Raw genomic sequence first — 18,622 nt, 5'->3', positions numbered from 1 at the left:
GCACATAATGGACATCAATACTAAATTAATTGAATGAATTAGTAAATAATTAATAGATATTCAGAGCTTACAGTCAAGTGGGAGGAGATGGACATAAAATTAGTAAATTCTGTAGAAGGAAATGATTGCTGTGGAGGAAACAGGAAAGGGAGATGGCAGGTGGCAATTTTAAACAGGGCAGTCAGAGTAGGCTTCACTGAGGTGACTTCTGAGCAAACACTTGAAGGAAATGAGTCAGTCATACAGATAATCTGGAGAATGGGGGCATTCCAGGCAAAGGAAAAGTCAGTGGAAGAGCCCTCAGGCACAAACATGCCTGATGTGTTTAAGAAACAGCAAGAAGATTAGTGTGGCTTAGATGGAATAGATAACGAGAGTAGGACATGAGAAGGGATGAACTGATAGGGCTATAGGGCCATGTGGTTTTTCTCTGAGTTGGGGAGCAGTTGGAGGGTTTGAACTTCTGTTTTTAAAGAATCACTCTGCCTGCTCTGTGAGAATAGATTACAGGCGTACAAGGGTAGAAGCGGAGAGACCAGATAGGAGGCTATGATCTTAGGAAGAGATGTTGATGGTTGTTACCAGATTGAGTAAGGTGATGAGAACTGGTTGAATTCTGGATTTGAAGTGAGTCAACAGTATTTGTTGACTGGTTGGATAGGTGCGTAAAAGAAAGAGATCAAGGATTACTCCAAGGGTTTTAGCAGAGGCAAATCGAAATATGGAGTTTAATTCAACACATACACGTCTATTAAATTATAGATTTTACACCAAGTCAAACCTTCCTTTCTGGGGGGAAAAAAGGCCTGAAGGTGGGCCAGGAGTGAGGGGTTGGAGAATGACCAGGTCACAGAGGAGAAATTAGGGCTGAGATTTCTTTTTCGAGCTAAAGAAATTCTGGTAGAAGAGCTGGTTCTGGCCTCTTAGAGCACTAAATTTAAAATGTATCTTGTTAATTTCTGAATCCCCAAAGGCTAATGCTACCTGGCACATGATAAACATTCATTAAGTATTAGTTCCATTGAATTAAAATAATGGCAAATTGGCTCTTGAAAGGAAGGTCAATTGGGAAGGGAAGCTAAATGGTTTCAGGAATATTCCATAGAAGACTGAGGATAGGCTCTTTCTGAGAACTCATTATTATTATGAGTTAGCCATAATTATGATGATGATGTATGGCAAGCACTTAACAGAGAAGAAGCGTTCGATAAATGAGCTACTACTCAAGTCAATACACTTTTTTGAGCATCTATCATATCCCAGATACTGGGGATAGAGATGCCACTCATTATTGGGTGAGACAGAAAGGAGAACCAATAAATTATAGTACAGTGTGGTAACAATAGCAGTATGTGCCAAGTTCAGAGGTGGGTGGAAGGTGACCAACTCTGACAGGGGAGGTAGTCAGGAGAAGACATCAGAGCTGGTTTCTGAGATGAATACGAGTTTGTCTGTTATACTTCTATGGGAGGAAGCAATAGCTTGAGTCTGGTTATTGTCTTACTAGGGCTGATGGCAGCCGGAATGTCTTGCTGTGCATTGTTATGTGGAAGGTGCTAGATCTCGTACATGGCAAATACTTAGGAAATTTTTGCTGAATTGATATGAGGGCACTCATACAACCCAGGGTAGGAGTCCACTCAAATGGACTGTTACATCTGTGACCCCATTACCTGTACAGATCGACTATTGATTTTATTTGCCCAGCATCTATTCATTCCTTTTTGGTAAGAACATTCTGATTTTTTCTTTGGGGAATTGCCCTTCCTCTTGCTCTCTCAGTCCATATGGGGCTGCCTTACTCTGCAGTTCAAGTGTGGGCAATGATCCTGACCTAGTGAATCAAAGTATTCCATCCCTGCCACCCCAGCTACAGTGACTGGCTGTGGTGGTGGTGGGGCATGTTAGTGACCCATGGCAGGCCAAATGAGATGTGATCCTAGGATCTTTGTTGAAGGTATTGGGAGAAAAAAAAATTTCCTCTCTGGGACGGCTAAGCAAATAGAATATAAATGTGGAGCTCTTGGTGGCTATCTTGCTACCTTTTGGGGAGAATTTTTTTTAAAATTAAGTTTATTGGGGTAACATTGGTTAATATAATTATATAGTTTTCAGGTGTACATTATAATTTGACATCTATATATTCTATTGTGTGATTACCACCTTAAGTCCAGTTTCCTTCAGCTACTATATATTTGATCCCCTTTACCCACTTCACCCTCCCCCTTTTGGGGAGAACTTAACTGACAATGAAGGAAACTCGGCCACTCCAGAAGCCTTTATGGACTTTTCTGTTGTAAAAAAGCCTATTTGTGTTTGGTGTCTGACAACTGCATCTGAGATCATCCAGAACAATATACACTCCTATCCTGGTCTCTAGCAGAAACACCTAGGGGCTTAGTTCTTTCACATCTGCCTCCTACAGGCTCTCTGAGGAAAATAAGATGGCAGGATGTTGGTTAGGAGCTTGTCCTCCACATCTGCGGACTTACATCGCAGCTGCTTTGTGACCTTAAAGCCCTCACTTCCCTTCTATGCATCTTCATTTCCTGATTAACTTGCTCTCTATTGGCTCTTCCAGGAGTGAGTTTTTGAGGAAATGCCACTGGCTCTAGGCCAGTCCTGTGTCACTGGGAGTCCGGAATTGGGACCTCTTCCTTGGTCGTGTTATTCTGGGGCCAAGGCTGGCAAGTCTGTCCTCTAGATCAGGAGTTTTCAAACTGGATTATGCATATCTCTGGGGGTATACAGGAGGGGTGCTGAAACCACAGGATAAAACACAATGCTTTCTGGAGTGTCAGTTTTATAATGAAAACATAAGACAATATTTTCAATATTAAAGTGGTTACTCAGAACACCTTCTCTGAGCCAGGCTTAGATGGATTCAGATCCTAGCTCCACCACTTACTAGCTGCATGACCTTAGGTTACTTAACCTCTCCGTGCCTCAGTTTCTTCAGTGTAAAGTATGAGGGAAGTATTAGCACCTATCATATGAGATTATGGTGAAAACTGAGTTAGTCTATGCAATTAGAACAGTGCCTGGTGCATAATAAGTGCTATTTAAATATTAGCTATTATTATTGAAACATGGATGCATTATGAAGTACAAAGAAAACTAATGTGATTTTAAGATCTAAGACTTTGAAGAAATGTCACCTGCAGCTCTGTCCCAGCTTCCTAGGTATTTGCTGTCACTTTCTTCTGCCAGCAAGAATACTTGCATCTGTGGAGAAAAGGGAACCCTTGTGCACTGTTGTTGGAATATAAATTAGTGCAGCCACTATGAAAAACAGTATGGAGCCTCTTCAAAAAAATTAAAAATAGAACTACTATACAATCCAGCAATTCTGCTTCTGGGTATTTATTCAAAAATGAAAACACTAATTCAGAAAGTTATATGCGCCCCTGTGTTCATTGCAGCATTATGCACAACAGCCGAGATATGGAAGCAACCTAAATGTCCATTGATAAATGAAGAAAGATGTGACACACACACGCATACACACACACACTGAAATATTACTTGGCCATAAAAAAGAATGAAAATCTTGCCATTTTTGACAACATGGATGGATCTAGAGGGGATTATGCTAAGTGAAATCAGGCAGACAGAGAAAAAGACAAATACCATATGATTTCACTTTTATGTGGAATCTAAAAAGCAATGAACAAAACAGAAACAGACTCATAGATACAGAGAATAAACTGATGGTTGCCAGAGGGGAGTTGGGTAGGGGAATAGGTAAAATAAGTGAAAGGGATTGAGGTATAATCTTAGTTATAAAATAAATAAGTCATAAGGATGTGATGTACAGCATAGGCAATTTAGTCAATAATATTATAACTTTGTATGGTGACAGATGGTTACTAGACTTAATGGGATCATTTTGTAAGGTATTTAAATGTTGAATCACTGTTGTATACCTGAAACTAATATATTGTATGTCAGATATATATATATATGTATATATATACACACACACATATATATATTTAAAAATAATATTTACATCTGATTTTTACTATAAGAGCTTACAAGAGAGAATCCAGATTTCTTCATGTTATTCTAATTCCCCAGGCCATTCTCACATCCATGTATATGTTAGTCTCCCCATTCACCTTCCACATCTCAGGGCCTCCCATCCACCAGTTCTTATCCAGACTTATAATATTGATTATTACAAAGATAATACATGTAAGCTTTAGAAAATATTATATTTCTTTAGTTTTTCAAAAATAGGATTTAGGTAAGTAATGTACTTGGGGAGGGGGGCAATGAAGATAAAAGGAACAGCATGAGCAAAAAGTCCAGGGGCAAGCTACATTCCAGAGAGCAAGTCCATTTTGGCTTAAGAGAACCTGAGGATGAGGCTGGAAAAATAGGTTAAGTTCATATTATTTGAGGAACTTGAATGTTATATACAGTGAAGGGTTTGGAGTTGATTTCACCTAGTGTTTCATCGGTAAAATTAGGATAATTCCTATGTCATTGAATTGTTGTGCAGATTAATGCCAGAGAGAAGCAAACAGATAGTAGAGATATCCTATATAAGAAATGCAATGACTGTTATTAAGTGCTGGAGACAAGAATTCTTTTTCTTGGTATATGTAGAGCAAACCAACCCACCTTTCAGGGAGGCCTGCAATTCAGTCTCATTTTTGAGATCTTATTTACCTACAATGCACAAATCAACCACCAGAGGGAGCCTGATACAAAGGAATCAGAGCTCACAGTTCAACAGGAAAATTATGGTGGGCAAATCTGGGCAGGATTATGGAATCCTGGACCCGATTCAAAGCTTCTCAATGGTGGGACATTGATCTAGGTGCCCTCACTCTGGCCTTCTTAGACCCATCCTAACGACCAGGGTAGGGCATGCTGAGCTTAGCAGCTAGCCAGATATAAGCTATCTAGGACAGGAGGTGGAAGATGAGAGCCAGATTGTTTGGGGGCCTTAATTTCTGTATCCCAAGCAAAAAAGGCTTTCACCAACTCTTCTCATAAGGCATTGCACCCAACTCCTTCTTAGAATACCTGGTGCCAGGCTAGGTAGTCCTGGGAACCCTAAAAAAGCAGCAGGACTGCAGAGGAAAAGGGAGTATGGGTTGGCGGGGGGGCAGTGCTGTATCTGACAGTCCTTAGAATAGCATCCACATTGACCTGGGACTCCAGTCTTTAGGTCTATCAGAAAGGGTTATGGGGTCTAGTTTCTCCATTCTTGACTACTTATTAAGTTAGCGTGTCATGGGATTTTTACCTTGTCTTCTCCACTTATCCTAAGTAGGGGCTTTCATGTTGCAGATATTAAAATGAAAGCCCAGAGACACTTAGCAATTTACCCAAGATCAAATAGCACTCAAGGGCAGAGCTAGGCCTCGAGGCAGTAGGAAAGGCTCTGAGGGGCCCAGGAAAGGGAGGGCAGGCAGACAGCAACAGCCTTTAGAACTGCTGTAGCAAGCACTGGCTCTTGGCCAGGGTTCGTACTGCCCCTCCAGGGCCAGCTCTGCTGCTAGGCCCCAGGCTGCCAGCCCCTCCTCCACACTCCTACCTCAGTCCCCTGAGAGCCCATCACCCTGGCAACAGCCAGAGAAAGGCCCAGCTAAAATATTTATGGCTTAAAACAGTCCCGAGAGGGGAGGGGGAAAGACTGATGTCATCTCTTCTCTGCTTGCAGGGGAGGTGACTGATGTGCAGGGCAGCTGGGTGGGTGGGCGAAGCCCACTAGGTCAGGGCTCTCAAAGGAAGCTCTGTGATGCTGCAAGTGGTAATGGGAAGAGGGAGAAGTCTGTCTGTATGTGACAGGCGTGACAGGTGACAGGACTGGGTAAGAGACACAAACTGGAAAAAAAGACGGAAACTTAAGTGTTGAGTGGTATTATGTATAGGCCATGTACCAGGTATTTCACACACATTCCACTTGCTTCTCAGATCCCATTCAGTGCATAAGGATTATCATCTCACCAGAAAAATATACAGTAAGTGATGAGCTAGAACTTGAATTCAGATGTTTGGCTTTAGCTTGTCCTGTGAGCTTTCTGTAAAATTCTGTGGCTTCCAAGTAGGTAACTTGCATTTGGGAGTTGAAGGTACAGCTGCCTAGGAACCTATTGCTAGCATCCCAGATAGTGACCCAGGCTCTGCACCTTCATTTATCTATGACCAAGATGTCATCTGATTCCCTATCTCCCCACCCCACACTCCTCCCCTGCCTGCTAATCAGAAGCAGGTCCTCAAATGCTACATAAAGAAACTCTGGCCACAAGGTGAGGCCTAGGAGACCAAGAAACCAAGGAAAATGCAGCCTCAGTGGCCAATCCTAGACTGAGTCTCAGGGCAAACATAGGTTTGAAAAACTCTTCTCAGTTTGCCCGGAACTTTTAGCATTGAAAGTTCCACATCCCAGGAGCCCTCTCAGTTCTGGATAAACCTGGATGGTTTGTCACCCTAAAACAAATCTCTCACACACAGTGCTTTACTTCTTCAAAATACTTGTGTCTGGAAGAGGTACGAACTGGTCAAAAGAGGGGACTATGAAAATCCGATAGCTCCTATTTTTAATCTTCGGCAAGTTATTAATTTAGCCTCCTTGAGCTTCTGTTTCCTCATCTGCAAAATAAGTATAATGGATTGGAGGATTATGGGAAACAGTGCATATAAATGCTTGACATAGTGCTTGGTACTTACTAAGCATTCAATAAATTATTAGCTATTATTGACAGTAATCAATAATGAAGATAAAAATGGGCTCAGAGGTTAAAGAACTTGCCCAAAGTAAATCAGCTAATTTCAATATTCCTTTCCAGCTAAGAATGAACCTACACACAAAGATCATTAGAATGCTCCAGGCAGTTAAAAGGGAAGACAGCCCTTTGCTCCCCTGTTAGGGTAAATAACCAGAGGGCATTAGAGGAAGAGTGTAATAGTAGAGATCCTTAACCTCTCAGGAAGCTCAGTGTAAAACTAACCTAGGGTATTAGGTCACAGGAAATCAGAAGTATGTATCAAAGGTTGACTTTCCAATCCTTCAAGAGAAAACACTAGGACAAATAGGTAGCCCAAGAGAACTAGAAGGAAAGTGGAAGCTGTATGGGGCGGGTGGGGGGGCCTTTGGCTCTCTCCCTAAGTTGATAGAAGCTACCAGAATGGGACCATTCAACACTTGACCAAACCTTTATTGAGCTCCTCAGTAACCAGTTATTTGCTGGGGAAGGGATAGAGTACAGAGGTGAAGTAGGAAAAGCCTACTTTTCAAGAGCTTTTTGGATGTGGTTAGTAATCAACAATGAAAAGAAAAACAAGTGCAGAGGTTAAATAACTTGCCCCAAATAAATGAACCTTCTCACTTGGCTTTCCTCAGCCTGTTACAGAGGTGGTGACCAGCTTCTCTCTGGGAGCCCTCTGGAAGCGTCCAAGGACTCCCAGGCTGGTACTCACAACACAGGTGTGAAGGGAGGGAAACAGGAAGTGGTGGTAGGGTGTTCCGGGCCGGTTCTGCTGGAGATTAAGGGGAAGCGGGCAAACTAGGAGTGATACAGAAGGAGTGGCCAGTTTATTCGGATCTAGGAGGCTGTGCTGAGGATACTGTTAGTCCCCTTCAACACTTTCAAGTCCTGAGCATGTTTAACTGTATCACCATCCCCTGCAGCCCTGAGGACTCCATTCTGGGCCTAGAGACTCTCCTAGGGGATCCTGGATGGCTTTCTGTGGGTAAATCAGATCAAAGAGGTGGGGTGAGAACACCCTGTTGATCTCTCCTGGGTTTCTCTGTGTTCAGCAAATGCCCTCAGGCCAGCCTTGACACAGCAGGCAGCTCTCCTGGTTTCCAGAGTCCTTTGATAGCTGCAAAGACACAGGTAGAAATTAAGAAACATGAAACTGCCACATCAGGGGGCTTCCCAGCCTCCCATTTGGCCTGGCTGCCTCCCTTACAATCTCTCCCACCTTGCAGCACAACTGCAGTTGTTATATTTGGTACAAGGTTTCTAGGTGCATAGATAGGTGGAAAATATAAGTCCACAGCCTATGAGCTCTCTTTTTTCATGTCAGGCAAATGGAGCCCCACACATCATACCTCCCAGCCTTGACCATACCTGAGCTGAGTGATCCAGAGCAGAATCAACTAAATCTTTGGGCCCATAAGTTATATAAGTTTTGGGACCTCCAGCTATACAAAGCGGAAAATGCTTCCTGCTCTCTCAGAGATGCAAAAAAGACAAAGATTAACAAAAAGCTTTAAAAGCCTTTGAAAGAAAGAGAATAGGGAAATAGGCATTTCTCACAGCTATTATTAGTACCTTAATCCTAGGTTCAGGGGTCCATCTCTTCTGGTCTTGTGAGGGGTTCATCTCAGCCCTCAGGGTTTTCCACAGGAGAGATTCGTCCTATGCCTGGGGCTCAAGGCAGGGCCCTGATCTCATGCCAAAGGCTGTAGTAGGGCTCCCCATTTTTTTAAAAAAATGGAACTACCACTCCCAGTTGTTCAATCCACTAATTTGGGAGGCCTCCTTCATACCCCTCTCTTCTTCCACATTTCATCAACCACGAAATTATGTACACTCTATCTCCTAAAAGTTCTTCAATCCTTTCGCTTCTCTATATTTTCACTACTATCACCCTACTTCCTCATTTCTTGCCTAAATTAATGCCCCCAAATTTCCTACTAGGTCCCCATAATCCATTCTCCACACAGGAGCAAGTAAAGTTTAAAAACCAGAAATCCAATCGTGTCATTCCTCACCCCTCACTCCCGGATTCAGTGGTCCAGTGATGATCACATAATAGGGTCTAGATTCTTACCTCATCTTGACCTGCCTCATTCCTACCCTCTGCCTGGAATATGCTTCATGCTCTTTCCCTAAACCATCTTCCAAACCCTCTACCGAGCTAACTTTTCCTTTAGATGTCATCTTAAACATCATTATTTCCTCCAGGAAAATCTCAGAGCTAGGTTAGCTTCCTGTTACATGACATTGTAGCAAGCACTCTGTTCTTTTTCTTTCACAGCACTTATCAAAACCTATATAATATGTTATTTATGAGAATAGTATCTGTTTGGTGTTTGTCTCCCCAAACAGACTGTAAGCTCCATGAGGGCAGGGACCAATGTAACCTTGCTCGCTTGCCACGGACTCTCCGGTGTCTAGCACACAGTAGGCATTCCGATTTACAATAATGAATGTGTTAAGAAAAATGAATGAAAGGGTCCATTTGTACTGATTTCTGGAGAGAAGTTTATGAAGAATCATATCAGAGCACAAAGTATTTTTCTTCCTCAAAGGCAGATAGTTTGTTTCTTACATCTCAACCCCAGAGAGCCTGAGAGATGGAGAGCACATTTTATAACTAAAGCTGGGCCATGAATAAGCAGCATGAAACATGCAAGAGCCAGAAGACCCCAGAGAAGAATTAGTCCTGTTTTTGAATCCAAATGCTTTTATCTCCAGTTCTCACACATGGTACCTGGAAGTAAGAGACTGGCTCTCCTGAGGTGGGCCAAGGTGGGCTCCAGAGACTGACAAGGGAACAGCTAATTCATAAGTCTGAACACAGTGTGAACAGACACAGTGCCCAAATTTCTGGCAACGAGCTCTACTTAGCTGATCAATCTGGGGCAACGGCCTGGCCATTCCCGACGTTCTGCCTGGAAACATCTCAAATGGGCTTTTTTCAGGAGTCCTCACAACTTCTCCAAGTTTGCCCTGGAAACGACAAGGCTTCCTTGAAGCAAAAAGCTCCCTAGGTCTAGGTGGGGGAAGCACAGGAAGAGCTCATGTACCTGCCTGAGAACTCCTACCTGCCTATCTATCGCCTGCCTGAGATGCAGTCAAAGACGATCACCACAGCTTAGGCTAGGAAGGAGGAGGACACCTATTGCCGAGAGGCCACTGCATTTGTAGTCAAGGAATGCCAAGAGACTAAACCCCAACAGCATGGTTATGGAATTCAAGTCCCTTCTCGATACAATTCTCTCTCCTTTTAGAAGAGAGAGCTGTAGTTGGCAGAACAATGGATGAGAACACATCGTTCATCTCAGAGCCAGAACAGGCCATAGAGTGGAAGACCCCCAGCCCAGGGATTGGAAAATTGATTTTAGACGCCAGGGAACATTTCTGCTCCCCATTACCCCCCAAAAAGGATTTGGTCTGCTGCCTGAATGTAGCCTCCTTGGGAGCCCAGGGCAGCCATCAGGCTGCAATAGGACTAGGATGCAGTGTCCACCATAGACCTTTGGTCCGAATGGGCTAGGCCAAGGAACAAAAGAATGAGTAGTTAGGCAGTGTGGTGTAGTTCCTCCCATCCCCCCAACAGCTGCTGTCTCAGACAGCTGTATCCAGCCTGTCTGCTCAAGGCTATTAAATATTCATCAGATGCTTGCTAGCTTTAAACATGCAATGACTATTAATCTGATGAGCAAGAGGTACACGAGGGTCTGGAGAGAGAGGGAAGGCTTAGAAGAATCCCATTCTTTTAATCTCAGGAATCTGGAAACCAAGCCAGAGGCACCCATCCTGTACACCAACACCAGGAACCAATTTCTGTGTAAACTCATCTTCTTGTGGTCACTAGGCACAGAGGCGGCAGCTAAGTGGGAGCAGACTTGGATCTAAACTCCAGCTTTTGGACCCTGTGGTCATCCTAGCCTGTACATATCAGTTTCCCAGGATAACACTCCCTTCACAGGATTGTTTGTGAGAAATAAATAGGATGCTGCATATGATACACCCAGCAGAGGTAACACAGAATTAAGAGCTTAAGATAGGGGCAGAGACTTCATTCATTCAGGTTTAAACAAAAGTGGTGAAGCAAAGTTTAACAATTCCTTAAGAGCAAAGTTTTTATCAGTGGAGACTTAGAGAGTTTTGGTCTCCAATTCACGGGGTGGGTGAAAGGGAAAGGATACGGAAAGACTACTTAACACATGGTGAAGGCTTAACATCCTACCCTTCTAGAGCCCAAATACTATGTGAGAGGAGAGATGATTCTCTTTTCTGAAAAAGGTAAGAACCAAAAGGCTTTCAGGCAAGAGGGAGAGCAGAAGGCAGGCAAGGTAAGGGGAGACTGTCCCCTTCACTCTCCTACAAAGGTGTGGTGCCACTTACAGAAGGCTTGTCTCTTCTGGTTCTGAACCTTTAACTCCCAACCTTGTCAGCACAACGGCAAACACAGGTGTGTTCTTGTGCTAAAGGCTTCAAATAGCTCCCTAAACTTCAAAGTCCAAATTCCTTGCCTAACATTTAGCTTTTCAAAATTGGCACTAGCCTACTCTTCCAGCCTCTATTTATAGCTAACACTTTTTGGGTGCTTACTACATGTCATAGTGAATATTTTACACATATTAGTTCACTCAATCTTCACAGGTGTTGTGAAGTAAATGATATTATCACCATTTACAGATGATGAAACTTAGAGAGGATAACTCACCCAACGTTCCAAAGCTAGTAGCTTTGGAGGAGGCAGAATTTGAAATTAGTCTGTTTAAAGTCATAATAAAGTGCTATGCTAACCTACCTGTCTGCCTGGCAAATTCTTAGTTATCCTGTAAGACTCAACTGAAATGTCACCACCCCCTTCTCTGGCATTCCCTTATGCCTTTCTCAGATGGCTCCTGCAGGCTGCCTGATACTCAGTTCAGCAATAGAAATGATCATACACTATGTAGACTTACTCTACGTTAAGACTTATCCTCTCCCATTAGACTGAGTTTCTTGAAGGCAGACTATGAATTGATGTAGACCTGTGAACCAGCACAGCCAGCACAAGGGCCTAAGTGACCTCAGCAAATGTTCACTGCATTAGTAATAATATTCCTGATTATTTGGACTCATTCTTTTGAATGTAGATATCCAGTTGTCCCAGCCCCATTTATTGAAAAGACTGTTCTTTCCCCATTGAATAAGCTTGGCACCCTTGCTGAAAATCAGTTGACCACAGATGTATAGATCTACTGCCTTCGAGGTAGATTATTATTTAAAGTGATTAATACAATTTCTGGCATATAGCAGCTATTCAGTAATAAATAATAGCCTTATTTGCACTTTAGCAGCCTGCAGTATAATGCACAAGATAAAGACATGATTTGGAGTCACCCATATCTGGGATCGAATTCCATCCCCAACTCTGTGATGCCAAAATAGCCTCCTTCTAGGATATAGAATGATGTACAGGTTCCCGAGGATGGTTCTGGATAACAGGTAAAACCTCAATTACAGTATAATCTAGCAGTTGAGACTGATCACAGACTCTGCTATCAGATTGCCTGAACTTGAATCCCAGCTCTGTTACTTAACAGCTGCATGGCCTTGGATAAGTGATTTGATTTTTCTGGGCCTCAGTTCATCACTGTGTAAAAATGGGATAATAGCTAATCTACATGTGGAGAAGACAGTGCACAGCACACAGTGAAGAATGTTATAACTGACAAAATGCAATAGCAGCTAAGACATATTTTTCCAGATTTTAATATCTGAAATTAGGATGTATGTACTCAATATGAAAAGAAACCATTATGTTAGTTTACTTGACAGTATTTTTTTTTCTGTGCAGTACTTAATGATACATGTTATAATAAATGGCCTCAGTGTCAATAAAATATGGTGTTATCTTACAGAAGCAGCATGCTTTTAGCACAGAAAATGGACTTTGGTGTACAAAAATGTTGCTATGCACCGCTTCCCACAACTTGCTATGAAAACTATGGTAAATTAGTTCATCTCTCCTACTATCACCTGCCTCATTTACAAAAACAGTCACACAGCAGGCATTCAAATTGAGTTATCTTCTCCCTTAGCCAGGCAAAGCTGCTTATTTTTCCTAAGTCACTTTCTCCTTCTTTAAAAAATGGGGTCAAGATTGATGAATGGGAGTAGACCGAGAAGTAATAAAATGAGAAAATAAGTAACATGACTACTTAATAATAGTAACACTGCCAGCAAAGAGCAGCCTGCGTTGGCTCACACAAACCAGAAGAACACAATCAAGTAAGAGGAAGCCCATGTACTTACTGTCTTATGCACTCAGACTCAGAAATGATCTTTGGACAAAACCTTGGGAGACATAGAGCTTCAGGGTTAAAGGTAAGGAAGGAAGTATTTAAGTTTCAAAAACCTGAGCAAAAGATCCACCGGCACCACATCAATCTCCCTTGTTCATTTGGTTCAAGAGCATTCTGTACACTTGTAGGCAAGAAGCCTTTTGGGTCCCAACTCTCAAGCTGCTGTTCCTAAAACAAAACAGTCTGAGTCTGTTTCATTCTTTGTGGTCAGAGAGCCCTAGCAGCTGCTGATGTATTCTTACCTTCAGTCTTAGCTTCGGGCAGGGATGGGAAGTGGTGGGAGAGAAAATAACAGTGGGTGAATCCTAAGGCTATTTGAATAACTGCGTATCCCTATGTAAAGAAAGGTGAGAGTGTTCTCTTAGCAGCAACTGCCAAGAGCATCCTGGAGGCTCCATGGAAACTCTGGTGAGAGATAAGGACAGAAGCAAAGGAGGTTGATGGTGGAGAAGGGCATGTTGGAGCTGACTCTCTGAGCCTCTGGAGAACTACATATGGCCAGGCATAGCAGCTAAAACAGCCTCATTTACACTTTAGCAGCCTGTGGCATCATGCACAGGATAAAGACACGATTTGAAGTCACCCATATTTGGGATCAAATCCCACCTCCATCTCTTAGTGATGCCAAAATAATCCAATCAGCATTATTTATTACTGAGTAGCTACTATATGCCAGAAATTGTATTAATCACTTTGAGTAATACCTACCCTGAAAGGCAGTAGATCTATACAACATCTATGGTCAACTGATTTTCAACAAGGGTGCCAAGCTTATTCAACAGGGAAAGAAAAGTTTTTTCAATAAATAGGGCTGGGACAACTGGATATCCACATGCAAAAGAATGAATATGAAATCCCCATCTCACATCATATACAAAAGTTAATGCAAAATGGATCATAGGCCTAAATGTAAGAATTAAAACTATAAAACTCTTAGGAGGAAATAAGTATAAAATCTTTGTGACCCTGAATGAGACAATGGCTTCTTATCTATAATACTAAAAGCACAAGCAACAAAACAACAGATAAATGACTCGGCAATCCTCCCCTAGGTCTATACCTAAGAAATTAAAACATATGTCCACACAAAAACTTGTACAGGAATGTTCATAGTAGATTATTCAAACAGACAAAAAAAAATGAAAACCACCTAAATGTCCAGATGAATGGATAAATGAGGTATATGCATACAATGAAATAATATTTGACAATAAAAGTAGTGAAGCACTGAAAGGACATGGATAAAGCTTGAAAATATTATGCTAAGTGAAAGAAGCCCTATCAAAAAAGAGTATATATTATATGATTCCATTTACATGAAATGTCCAGAATAGGCAAGTCAATAGAGACAGAAAGCAGATTTGTGGCTGGAGAAGATAAGTGGACTGGGGTGTAGGGGTGAGGCTAAAGGGCATGGTGTGTCTTTTTGGGGCGTTTCTTGATTGTGGTGATGACTGTACAACTCTGTATATACAAGCATGAGCTGCTTAATGATGGAGATATATTCTGAAAAATTTTGTTGTTGTGTGACTATCATGCAGTGCACTTACACAAATCTAGATGGTATAGTCTACTACACACCTAGGCTAGATGGTGTATACACCACTGTATACATGGTCCATCGTTGACTAAAACATCGTTATGCTGTACATGACTGTACTAAAAACCATTCAATTGTAAACTTTAAATGGTTGAATTGTATGGTACATAAATTATACCCTAATAATCCTAACGCATCCTTAATTTGTGCAAATAGAAGCTACCCAAAGCTGCAAACTGGTAGGCTATGGGCAGTATTTGGCTTGCAGTGGTTGTTTTACAGGAACTGATACAAATGTGAGCAAATGTTAAACAATTGGCAGTATATAAAATCTAAATTTCTAGTTTTTCTTGAAAATCAGATCTAGAAAGTCTAACAAAAAACCTTTTAGAGCTAGGAAAGAAACCTGAATGAAAATAATCTTCAAATACTTGAAAGGATATTCAGGGGTCCAAAGTAAAACCACTATAAGTTTTTGGAGTGACACATTCAACATGAGAGAAAACTTCCAATACTTGGAGCTGTCCTAAATTAAATGGGCTGCTTTTGCAAGTAACATGTTTCCTATCATTTGTATGAAGTACTGATACATGCTATAACACGGATGAACCTTGAAAGCATTATGCAAGGTGAAAGAAGCCAATCACAAAAGGCACATGTTATACAATTCCATTTATATGAAATGTCCAGGCAAATCCATAGAAAGAGAAAGTAGCTTAGTAGTTACCAGAGGCAGGGGACAGAGAGGAATTAGGAGTGACAAGTAACAGGTATGGGATTTCTTTTTGAGGTAATGGAAACTTCTGGAATTAAAAAGTGATGATTACACAGCATTTTGAATTTTCACGGCAAGGTGAATGGCACAGCAATGTTAAGTGAATTTTATTCCAATTAAAAAAGAAAAAAGTAAAGAAGATCAAGAGATAATCCTTAACTGCTTAGGAGATTATGATGCACATAGTGATAAATGTTAGCTATTATTATCAACTTCACTTGATGATAAATGAGAGGGGCTAAGGGTTGTTTTTGTCAAAACAAAGACAAAGGCTATGATGAGGCAGAGCTAGGACAGGTTTCAGTCTTGCCTGGCTCTAAAGCTTATAGAGCTGTAATAAAAGTTTATAGGCAGTGACAGAAAGCTACAGAAAACACTGGACCAACTGACTAAACTACACACCGAGAATAGGCAGACCATGGACAGGGCTGGGTCTGCTACCAGTGGAACCTGCCTTTCCAAGCACAAATTACAGGCCAAATAAAGAAAGACGTTTCCCCAAAATTCTGTTTGTAAGACTACACTAGGCAGAGTTCAGACTAACTTCTCTGTATCCTGGGACTTTCCCTTAAATTTTCCTAGCCATCTATGTGACCAGTATCATACGGAGGACTTCATGGGTGCCCAAAACCATGCTCAAGACACATGGCCCTCCTTAAAGTCTCCAAATCTGAAAGGCTTCCGGCTGAGAAGTGGTTTTTGAAGAACTGATGTCCGAGAAGGCCAATTTCTGTCAAAGGCTACATGTGCCTTTAGTGAACCTAGGTAGATCTTGTCTCCCCAGGGCCATCTGAACCCTAACAATTATTCATGGCAGAGGGAAAAATCATCCAGTTAGTGCCTTGATGGCTTCAAGCAACAGGAAGGTTCATTTAGTTGTCAGAGTGAACCCAACTACTCAACCCAGGGGGTTAAACTTTCTTAGGGGAAGAATACTAATATTTATTATGTATAGGGCACTGGACTGGTCGGCCTTTTATATAGAACTCCTTCAGTTTGACAACCACTGTAAGGTGTACATTATCACTAAAGATAGCTCATAGATTCAACTCTAGGTTTTTGTCAGGTTCTATGTCTTTTCAAAACAATATCCCTACCAGGGGTCTCCTAAGTGCAAGAAAAACCCCTTCCTTAGATTATAAGCTGTATAAGAGTCAAGATATTAGGTGCTGGCAACATATAAACTTAGGCTTTACTAACAATACTAATTATGTGACCCTGTGAGGTCACTTAACCTAATTAAGTCTGTTACTTTTGTAAAATACAGATATTAATGGACAATTGTTTTTTGGCTGCCCAGAATCCATTTCTCTTTCTTAGTAATGCCCTGACTTCCTTTTGATGAATGAGCTTTTTCTTACTGCATACTGGTCAAGTAGGGGTATGTGACTCAAGCTACTCTGGCCTGACACTCTCTCCCTAGAATTTGAATCTTGAGGGAGAAAGAAACTAAAGATGGCTAGAATTTACTTATTCCAGCAATAATGCCTAAGCAGCTATCCCGGCTTTAGGACCATTCCTGTGATCCACCACTGCTGTTTTAGTTCTATGAAGCCACTCTGGTTCCCAAGCCAGATTTTCTAGCCTTCACACTAAATCTATAAGCCCCTAACATCCTAGCAAATTCCCTTTTATTTACATTAGCCAGTCCCTTTGTTGCTTACAACCAATGAACTCCAAATGAAACACTGCCCAGTCAGGTTACTATCAGGACAGAGTGGGATTTAATTATCATAAACTGATACTAACTAGTCATTATAAGTAAATTCAATATGTACTGTAAAAGAACATATAAATGTGGTGACGGTATAAATATGGTATAAATCATGTGAAAGATTTGCCCTTTGGTCACATCCCAGGCCACCTCCTGGCAAAACTATTTTATAATTAGGATTAAAGTCCCACATCCTTAATAGAAAGCCACCTTAACATACCTGACCTGGGTCTTCACTACCCATTCTACTCCAGGAAATGTCTCAGGAATTTTCAATGACCTGAAAATGGAGAAGTAAGAGATCAGTCTTTAGAAGAGGAAGTTTTAAAGACATACAAAATAAAAGATAGAGATCCTGCATGCAGTTTACACATTACAGGAGAGAAACATGCAACTTTAAGGAAATTTTAAGTAATATTTCATTGTGAATATCAATATGGGGACCTATAGGGGCTCATCTTTGTACATTTTAAAATAGCTGAGCAGAAAGCTTTACTTTGGGGAGCAGATCTAATCTACAGTCATTGAAATTTTACAATGTGTCATTTAAGATGTCAGACTTTGTGCCCAGGTTACATTACAGATCATCTATGATGGGCAGGATTATTAAGAGTTATGGCTAATTTATGCGGCAGCATATGGTGTTTCTTTTTACAGCTATTTTTATTAAACAAGTTTTGCAAAGTTTTAACATTAAAATTAACAGCTAAAGAATTGTTTATGCAAGTTGCTGTCACAGTTTATGTAAAAGAGAAATATGTGCTATTAAAATCAGACATTTAGGTTACCTTTGGTTTTTTGCGATGCATGTTAGCTTTACACATCCTGATTCTCTTGCGATAATTTTCCTTTAAAAAGGGGGGTATAGAGTGATCTCTTTTCATCAAAACAAGACATAATGCCCTGAAAGCTGACTTCAAACCATGGTTGAAAATTCAGTTATTTACACTTTATCACAAATCTACAAATACATTTTTTTTGTTGGTGTGTTTTAAAAAGAAAAAAAATGTCCATCATGCACTGCTGCAGGCAGCTTGGCACTTCATACAAGAGGATTTTTCACCCCCGAGCAGTTTCAGGTGGCTCCCTTAGAGAAGACATGAGAACCCTGAAAATTACATTGAGGACTGGAAACAGGGCCAACCAATTCCATCATTTCTTCTCTTGGTCTCTCAGGAGGGAGTTCAGAGCCAGCCTATCATGCCACATCCTGCCCTAGCTCAGCTGAATTAACAGCATTTCTGGGATTAGAAGGGAAACCCTTAAAGGCATCCAGGGTTTGGTGAACTGTCATCTCTAAAGGCAGGTGCTATCCCTTTCCAAGCTCACAGAGATTATTTGGTGTCACTCTTAGGATCACCTAGGGGCTCTACAGAAGATGCAAACTAAGGTGGCTGGCGCTTCAAATATTGAGGCCTATGTATGGAAACCAATCCAAGTTTTGGTTTAGTTGGGTTTTTCTCTCCAGAAATTAGATGTTGTGATAGGATTAGATCAAACTGTTTTCAACAACTTCCAGGGGGTGAAAAAGCTTTGGTT

The sequence above is a fragment of the Pteropus medius genome, unplaced genomic scaffold, assembly GCF_902729225.1.
Source record: "Pteropus medius unplaced genomic scaffold, Ma_sr-lr_union100, whole genome shotgun sequence".
NCBI classification, from domain to species: Eukaryota; Metazoa; Chordata; class Mammalia; order Chiroptera; family Pteropodidae; genus Pteropus; species Pteropus medius.
Note: the sequence above shows the minus strand (reverse complement) of the source record.